Here is a 10,788-nt window from a genome sequence, read left to right as displayed (position 1 = left end):
GGTGGGAATAAGCTTGACAGCAACTTTAGTTTCCACTCTTTCTATAACACTTCGTGAACAAAGTGGATTAGCTAATCTTAGCCTAAGCAATAATTGGAAAATTATTTTTTCAGTTGTTGGCACATATGGAAAATTAGGAACCATGTTGTTTTTAGGCTCTCCATGATTCACCCCATCTCTTTATTTAATAAGTTCATGGTCGACTTGGTGGCTACAATTAATGTATTTCAAGAACATCAGTCGGTTGAAATCATGAGCAGGGAAGATACTAAATGGGAAAGGCCTAGGAGGGGTTCTGTCAAGATGAACGTGTGTAGACACCCAAATGTGTCTCCCCAAAACCAAACCCAGTGATGAATACCTTTCATGTCACTTGATTATCGAACATAGCGAAAGTGTGAAAAGTATAGTAATGAGGATGTTTTTATTAAAATATCTCTTCTTTCTGTTTTTGAAAATATTTCTTTTCTTACCTTATTTATGAAAAACGTGCATTCCTGTTTAGTTTGGTCTATGAAAATGGTCCAATAATGGTGTAGGATAGGGCTTGAAAAGACCTTTCCAACGATATATTATAAGCTCAATTCCGATGAATAATGAGGAAGTTATGGCCAAAATACTAAACTGGGTCCGGTTTGGTTTTTATATGTGGCCCAATGATCTAGAGGAGGGTCTATTATTGTAGACACCTAAAAATGTCTCCCCAAAACCAAACCCGATGATGAACAACCTTTCACCGTCATTATTGGTCGGATTGAGTATTTAATCTTGGATTGCTTAAATCCATATTTCCATTTCATAAACCAATCCAACTTCTAGCCCATTTCTCCAAAACATAACTTATTTTCCTCTTTTTGTGCCTTTAAACCCAAAATAATTCATTTCGTGTCCTTTAAAATCATTCATTTCATGTCCTTTTTAGAAAAACGTTTAATCCAATTTATTTTGGTCCATAATCTGGGTCCAATAATTGAATATTTAGATGGGGCTTTAAAAGATCTTTCCAACGATATATTATAAGCCCAAATCCGAGTTATAACGAATAAGTTATGGCCAAAATATTAAACTGAGCCCAAACCGAACCTAAACCCACCTTACCTACGACCCAATGATCATGTGGAGGGTCCAAATTATTTAATCCCATTCTTAAACCAATTAGGATAAATTGTAGGCTTCTATAACTTTCTAAAAGATCCTAATTATCCTTTTTGAAAAGGTAAGATTAAAGAGTTTGAAATTGAATAAAACTCCTTTTTTTAAAAGTCCTAATTTTATTCGAATTGAAAGACATTTAAAGATAGACAGATATTATTTTCGTGCCTCATAGTTTTATCCAAATTTGATATGGTTGGATAGCCCTTGAAATTATCTTTCCAATGATATATTATAATATCAATTCTGAGCTATAACGGAAAAGATATGAATAAAATGTCAAACTCTATCCAAAACTGACACCGTCTCACTATTTATGCCATATCTTTTATTCTATAAAATATTTTAATCTGATTCTAATTGGGTTAGAAATTATACTTCAAGAACTTTCCAACTATATCTTATTCATCTTATTCCAATTTCTGGATCAAAAGATATGATAAAAACAAAAACCGTAAAAACTGCAGTCTATCGAGTTTTATTCCGATTTAATTCAGATCTTATCTTAATTCCTCGACCCTTTTTTTTCTCTATAAATAGAGGTCATATCACTCCTTTTCCAATCATCAACAAGCTTGATCATAAAATCATTCTCTTCTCCTTCTTTAGCCTAAACACTAGCCTCCCCATTCTTTCACTATTTCTTCCTTTAAGCACTCCAAGGAGTCCATACAATACCTGAAGTTCTATACTTTAACCAAGGCGTGATAGTTAGAATTAACTGAGGGTTTGTACCAAATTAACTCTACTTTTTATTTAATTTAATTTAATTTCCATTTGATTTATTTTTATTGAAGTTACTAACAGTTTATTCATGATGTAGAAATTCAAGGAAACGCGGAAAGTGAGTAATTGATTCACTTAATTACTCTTATTTTTATTCTTATTGCTAGTATCATGATTCGGGTTATTTTATATTTGATTTGACTAACAATTTATTGTTAAATTGCTTCCAATATTAATGGTAATTCTATTATATTTTTTATGATCACCATATTGCATGTTAAAAGGAATATGTAATTGAAAATCACGCCTAATAAGATAATTTGGATAACCGGTTTAGGTTCCTTTTTAATCTTGTTATTAATCAAAGTGATTAAGAAATTTTGGAATTATACGTTGCATTAATATTAAGCCAATTTAGCTTAATAATAGTTTAGAGCAAATTGAATATTTTGTTTGCATGCCTTTGAGATCGCAGGATCACTTTTCACTATAAGAATCGAGTAGAGGCCAATACGGGCGAATGTGAATCCATGACTCACTTCGTACCATCATCCATGATCCTCCTTTCGTGGTTCCGAACCATATGGAGTTAGTAATCTCATGGATTATGAATGGGGTGTAACCTTCACGGGTCAATCAATGTTGCCTATCGTTGTCCCTTAATCGTGGTTGTCTTTTATGATCCGTGAACGGTTTAGAAGTTCCTAAAAAACTTGTTGGCGGCTCCCTACTTTCCTTGTCCCTAATCGTATTATGTCAATTCCCACTTCCTATGAGTGTCAAGCATATTCACACATGCTTTAACGTAGGCGCACTTCAAGCGACGCCTACAATTATTAATTATCATTCCTAAAGCTATTAGGATTGATAATATTCTTCTATAATATTCTAGAAGGTTCTCCTAAATCCTAATGGAGTTAGGATTGATAATATGTTTCAAGTTTGAAATTGAATAAAACTACTCCTTTTAAGAATCCTTGTTTTGTACGAGGTAGAATATATTAAGATATTATTTTTGTGCCTCATAATATTTATCCAAATTTTATATGGTTGGATAGATATTGAAATTATCTTTTCAATGATATATAAAAATATTAAATCCGAGCTATAACGAAAAAGATATGAATGAGATATGAAACTTTATCCAAAACTGACACCCTTCCATTATTTTGGCCATATCTTTTTATCTACAAAAGATTTTAATCTGATTCTAATTGGGTTGGAAAGTAAACTTCAAGAGATTTCCAACGACATATTATATGACTTATTGGACTTCTGAATCAAAAGATATGATAAAAACAAAATCCGCAAAAACTGTCTTGCAGCGCCGGACACCAGGCCTAGCGTCTGACAGGCGCGTGTTTGGCACTGCGGTCGTTTTTTATTCTTTTTGAAACTCTTATTCATTTTTTATCATATCCGGCTGATTTTTCTTTATAAATAGCCTCCTTAGACCTCCGTTTTAAATCATCAATTCTTCTCACCAATTCTCATCAACTCTCAACCAAAAACTCTCTAATTCTCTTTTCTCTCTAAGCTAAAGCTTATTCTCTCTCTCCCTCTTTTCTAAGCCTAGCCTTTTACAAACACAATTCCTCATACATTATCACTAGACATACCTAGCATTGTTCGAACTTGCCTTCACCCTAGACGTGAAAGGTTTGATTTCTGAGGGTTTGGTCCCAAATCTAGTCTAAACTTTCTTAATTTCTATTTCAATTATTATTTAATTTAATTGTTTGTTTATATTTTCCTTGAAGTTACTAACGTGTGTATTTTGTTATTAGAAAGAGGTACGATGCATCCAAGTAAGTGATTTAATTGTTTAATTGATATTATGATATAGAGATCATGTTTAGGTTATTATGTTGATTCCTAGTCTCATGTTAGGATGTTTTTCTTAATTTGATGTTTAGGGTGACAACAATAAGTTCTAGTATCATATTTAGGGTAAAGAATATAATGTCAATTATGATTTCTATGATGCCTTTTATTGTCTTTCCTAATAGTATCATGTTAGGGCTAAAGCTTTAATCTTTGATGTTTAGTGAGATGCTAGGGTTTGTTATTAATCTTGTTAGTATCATGCCTAGTATCTTGCTATTAATATTATGCTTTAACATGATTATGATTATTATTTTGATGATTATTATTATGTTGCTTGATGCTTATAATTATTGTTATTGCTTGATCACCACCTTTTATATATGTTTAAAGGGAATTGGTACTTGTAATCACGCTTAATAAGATAATTAATAATCTTGTTTAGGGTTAATATGATTATAATTCAAGGGATCGACAATAATAGTTTTATTTGTGCATTAATATTCAACCAACATAGATAAACAGGTTTAGGGTTAATCCTATTGATTGAATGATAGTCAGAAAGAGCACATGAATACGATCAGAATAAAGTAGAGGCCTATTGTTAGGGCAGGTTCAATCTCTTTTAGGTTGGATTTGTACCTTCATCCCCGAACTTCCAGTCATGGTTCCAATCCTATTGGAGTTAACGATTACCTGGATCGTTAAGGGGTGTAACCTTCACCTCGTGAACGGTTTACAAGTTCATAAAACTTGTTAGCGACTCTTTTGTTGTATCTTCTTTCCCTTTGGACGCCACCGTACTTTAGTGTATGATCACAGTTAAGTTCAAGTTAGGGGTAATTCTTGAAATATTCCCTACAACGTAGATGGAGCTTGGAAAGACATCAATAAGCTGGAGCAGGGGCTGTTATTAGGGTCAGTGATGGAGGTTGGCTCGGGGAATTGTAGACTTCCATTTGTGTCTCTCCAAAACCAAACCCAGTGATGAATACCTTTCATGTCATTTGATTATCGAACAAAGCGAAAGCGTGAAAAGTCTAGTGATGAGGATGTTTTTATTAAAATATCTCTTCTTTCTGTTTTTGAAAATATTTTTTTTCTTACTTTATTTTTGAAAAACGTGCATTTCAGTTTAGTTTGGTCCATGATAAGGATCCAATAATGGTGTAATTGGATGGGGCTTGAAAAGACCTTTCCAACGATATATTATAAGCCCAATTCCGATGAATATTGAGGAAGTTATGGCCAAAATACTAAACAGGGCCCGATTTGGTTTTTATATACGGCCCAATGATCTAGAGGAGGGCCTATTATTAATTATAATTCCTAAAGCTATTAGGATATATTATAGTCTTCTAGAATACTCTAGAAGGTTCTTTTAAATCCTAATGGAGTTAGGATAGATAATTATGTTTCAAAGAGTTTGAAATTGAATAAAACCACTCATTTTTAGAATCCTTGTTTTGTACGAAGTGGAATATATTCAGATTTTATTTTCGTGCCTCATAATATTTATCCAAATTTTATATGGTTAGATAGATCTTGAAATTATCTTTCTAATGATATATTATAATATTAATTCCGAGCTATAACGAAAAAGATATGAATTAAATATGAAACTTTATCCAAAACTGACACCCTTCCACTATTTCGGCCATATATTTTTATCTACATAATATTTTAATCTCATTAAATTGGGTTGGAAAATAGACTTCAAGATCTTTCCAATGACATATTATATGTCTTATTTGAACTTACGGATCAAAAGATATGATAAAAACAAAACGCGTGAAACTGATTATTAGCGTCTGACGCCAAGCATTAGCGCATGGCACTAAGGCTTGGCGCCTGACGCTAATGACCAGGCGCTAATTGAGTTTTATTCTCGTTGAAACTCTAATTCTTTTTTTTTATCCATCCGACTTATTTTCTCTATAAATAGCCTCTTAAAATTCTGTTTTTAATCATCAATTCTTCTCATCAAATATCATCAATTCTCTAATTATTCTTCTCATCAACTCTCATCAAGAAATTCTTGATTCTCTCTCCCACTTTTCTAAGCCTAACCTTTTACAAATACAATTTCTCATACATTAGTACTAGACACACCTAGCCAAATTCAAAGTTGTCTTTACCCTAGACGAGAAAGGTTTTAATTTCTGAGAGTTTGGTCCCAAATCTAGTCTAAACTTTCTTAATTTCTATTTCAATTATTATTTAATTTAATTGTTTGATTTTTTATTTTCCTTGAAGTTACTAACGTGTGTATTTTGTTATTAGAAAGAGGTACGAGACATCCAAGTAAGTGCTTTAATTGATTTATTGATATAATGATATAGAGATCATGCTTAGGTTATTATTATAATTCCTAATGTCATGTTAGAGTGTTTTTTATCTTCCTAGTATTATGTTTAGGGAAAAGGTTATAATATCAAATATGCTTATTATGATTCCTGCGATGCTTCCTACTTTCTTTTCCTAATATTCATGTCAGTATCATGTTAGGGCTATATATTTGATTTTTATTGCTTAGTGACATGCTAGGGTTTGTTATTAATCTTGTTAGTATCATGCCTAGGATTTTGCTATTATTATGCTTTATTTTTAACATGAACATGATTATGATTATTATTATTATGATGATGATTATTTTGATGATTATTATTATGATTATTATTATGTTGCTTGATTATATTTATTGTTATTGCTTGATCACACCTTTTATGCATGTTTAAAACGAATTTGTACTTGTAATCACGCTTAATAAGATAATTAATAATCTTGTTTAGGGTTAATATGATTATAATTCAAGTGATCGCCAATAATAGTTTATTTGTGCATTAATGTTTAACCAACATAGATAAACAGGTTTAGGGTTAAACCTAATGATTGCATGTTAGTCAGAAAACGCCCATTAATACGATCATAATAAAGTAGAGGCCTATTATTAGGGCAAATTCAATCTCTTTAGGGTTGGATTTGTACCTTCATCCCCGAACTACCAGTCATGGTTCCAGACCTATTGGAGTTGACGATCTCTTGGATCGTTAAGGGGTGTAACCTTCACCCTGTGAACGGTTTACAAGTTCCTAAAACTTGTTGGCGACTCTTTTGCTCTATCTTCTTTCCCTTTGGACGCCACCGTACTTTAGTGTATAATCACAGTGGGGTTCAAGCTAGGGATAATGCTTGAAATATTCCCTACAGGAATGTTCTTGGAAAATCACTACTAGACGTTCCTCAGAAGCAAAGCTCCTAGCTATTAAGGGAGGCATGATCCTGGCAATCAATGAGAGGTACAAAAAGGTGACGGTGGAGACAGAAGCGCACTCCCTCAAAGGGATTTTGGAGGACCTTAAAAACAATGGAACACATGAGCTGGCACCTATTCGGCTATTCTCAGGGACATTGGAGAGTTAATTGGGGCTTGTTAGTTCGAGTTTAACTACATTCGTAGAGAAGCAAACGAGGTAGCCCATCTTCTTGCAAAGATAGCGTTGCAGCTAGAGGATCGCATTATGACCCATGAATTAGTGTCAAACAATGTTAGGGCATCATATGAGAAGAACCTGGTGGACAGTAGCGAAGGCACCTAGCCTACAGCTTAATGGCAGAGTACTGTTGGATGTTTATCTCAGTCCTTTTCTTTTATCAGAACTTTGGATGATAGTCTCTTTCGGCTTTGTATAGATTTTATGCTTTTGTAGCTGCTATGCAGCATGTACTAAACATTTGGGTCTTGATTAAGTTTTAATATAAGCTCCTTTTTCCTTAAAAAAAACATTATAATTCACATTATACTTTAACCAACGCAAAAAGAGGGTTGTGTTGTAATCCATTGTTGCCCATTTGTGAGTGTCCCACATTGGAAAAAGAGGAGAGGTGATTCCACTTTAAAAGGTAGAGGAGGTACTCCTACTATTGCTAATTGGTTTTAGTATTGGAAGCTCCAAAGCCTTGTTTATGGACCAAACTCTCCTCCTCCTTGTTCGGGTTGCCCAGGCCTATTTAATATTATTTCGAAATTTATCATGGTACCAGAGCCCAGGTTTGTTGGGCCGTTTATAACTGGGCATTTGTCAAATCACTGGTTAAGGGGCCTCTATTGGATGTTCATTCCCAAAAAGGATTTATATTGTACCTTCTGGTGTGCTCTAAGTTCTAAGGACACACACAAGTAAGGGGAAGTGTTGAAACCCATTATTACCCACTTGTGAGTGTCCCACATTAGAGAAAGAGGAGAGGTGGTTACACTTTATAAGGTAGAGGAGTTACTCCTACTATTGTCAATTGGTTTTAGTATGGAAGCTCTAAAGCCTTGTTTATGGACCAAACTCTCCTCCTCCTTGTTCGGGTTGCCCAGGCCCATTTCATATTGTTTCGATACAAAACCTACACCCCACGACAGGGAACACTGCCTACACCCCCCACCATTGTCTGCTCGTGCCCCGCTCCTGCCCCTTTTCATTTATGAATTTTCTGTAAATTTTTATAACATGTTCATTTTTATATTGGGAAATGTTCATTTATGTATCATTAGATGTTCACTTTTATAACACGGACTTTTTGTTCATCAAATTAATATATTTTTTGAATTAAATTTTGAGAATTTTTTTTAATTAAAAATGAGAGCAAATTATTTATAAATATTAATGCGTTCATATCATTTTTATTATAAGAAGTATTGCATCTGGAAGTTATTGTGGTAACTGTCCTAACTGATGCGGTTAGTGGGGTTAAGGGCTAGTATGGTAATTTTGGGAGGGGGGAGTAGACAACATTGCCTAGAAAGGGTCGTACGCATTAGGAATTTTTACCTACACCCCACGACAGGGAACACTGCTTGCACCCCCACCCTCCGTGCGTGTTCTGCCGCCGCCCCATTTCATTTACGAATTTTCTGCAAATTTTTATAAAATGTTCATTTATGTATTAGTAAATGTTCATTTGTTTATCATAAAATGTTCATTTTTATACAAGGGGTTTTTTGTTCAAATTAATATATATTTTGAATTGAATTTTAAGAATTTTCTGTAAATAACAATGAGAGCAAATTTATTTATAAGGATTAATGCATTCAAAACATTTTTATTATAAGAAATATTGCATCATTCAATGTTCATTTTTGTTTATCTGTGTTACAGCAGTTGTTCATTTTTGTATAACAAAATGTTCATTTCATGAGTTATGTGTAAGTTTCATAGTCAGATGTATGTCATCCATACGTCTTACATTTCTATTTATTTAAATAAAACGTTGTTAGCAAATAATTTTCAATATAAAATAAATTTAATTTAATTACAGTGATAACGCATTTCTATACAGCTATACCATGTAATTGTTCCATAAACATGAAATTGAACCAAATGTACATATATGTCTTGCTAAATGAACATTATTTGTAATATTTAATATACATAGTAATAAAGTCTATAAAGTCTATAAAGTCTATATATATATATATATATATATATATATATATATATATATATATATATATATATATATATATATATATATATATATCCTCCTTGTTGCATCTCTAATCATATACTTGTGTGTTTTCGATGAAAGTTATAATTTGAGCACAATATATATGTTGTCTTCAACATCCTTACTTGATTATCCTGTTCAATAAAAGATCGATCAAGTTTTTCAAAAAAAATATAATAAAAATGCAAAACAATCATTTATTTTTATAGTTGTGTTGTGATCAATTTATAATGTTAAATGATCATTCATAATGCTTTTAGTTTAATTTTATTACTTTTAAGTGAAAATTTTTAACCGATAAATGTTCTGTTTTATTCATGCTAAATGAATATTCATAAAGCAAAATGATAATGATAAATGAACAATTTTATAATGCTACATGTTCATTAATAATGTTAACTTATTCATTTTAATAATTATGATCAAATACGTAATGATAAATGATCATTTATGATGATAAATATTGAACAAGTTTGTCAATGTTTTATATTTGATCATTTTGTATTATATTAATGAACATTTGAAAAAAAAAAAATGTTCAAGGTGTTCTAATTATTGCAACAAATAATAAACTTCCTCCAAGTGATCCAAGAAAAATCTCGTTCCTTCAAGTGCTCTAAGAAATTTTCAAGTTTCTTTGAGTTTGCCAGGATATGTTCAATGTCATCCAAGTGTTCTAAGCAATTTTCAAGTGTTTTAATAGGTTTTCAACATGGCAGTTAAGAATAAGGTCATGTAAAAATGAACATATATTCTATTATAAATGATCATTATACTTTGCAATTACAGACATGTCGTTTTCAACAGGACCGACCACTTGATATAATTATAGCTTCTAAAAGTTGAGGATCAACTACATGAGATTTAATTAGCTTAGCGCTGTTTTTGTATTGTATCCACTCTTGATTGAATAAGAATATAATCGTCATCTCTGTTTATACACACTTAAAAAAAATCAATTAACAATTACATAACTCCATAATGTAAATGACTAATCAAAAAACGCTTTCAAATGAAGTAAATAATACTTACATGCCTCCAGAATCATCATTTTCGTCATTTTTCGTTGTTGTTTTGCAGATTCTAGCTCAATTTCATCTCTTATATCACACATTTTTCTTAATTATTATACTCAATTTCGATCGTAAAAAATAAGCAAATAGACTTATGACTTTTTATTTTGTTGGATATTTTTCTTTAGCTAGTGCAATTCCATCTCGTATATCACTCATTGTTGTAGATAGATATCGTAACACATTTACAGATTTTTCTTCATGATTGAGCAATTTTAAAGCAAATATGGAGAGAGAAAATGGTGGATGAAGAAAGAGAAAATGATGATTTTATTTTTATGTTTTTGGCTTTATATTTTTGTATCGGGGTAGGCATTGGCAACTACTCTTTACCACAAAGTATATGGTTATTGTCTATGAGGGATATTATAGTAATTTGGGGGAGGGGTGTAGGCATTTTTGCCTAGAGGAGGGAGTAGGCATAAACAATTATTGTTTCGAAATTTATCAGGTTGCACATCTATATTATTTCTATAATTCACAATTGATTTCTTTAGTTATTCCATTTATTAGTCTA

This window comes from Chenopodium quinoa, unplaced genomic scaffold, assembly GCF_001683475.1.
Source record: "Chenopodium quinoa cultivar QQ74 unplaced genomic scaffold, ASM168347v1, whole genome shotgun sequence".
Lineage (NCBI taxonomy): Eukaryota > Viridiplantae > Streptophyta > Magnoliopsida > Caryophyllales > Amaranthaceae > Chenopodium > Chenopodium quinoa.
The sequence above is the reverse complement of the archived record's forward strand: the minus strand, read 5'-3'. Positions refer to the sequence as shown.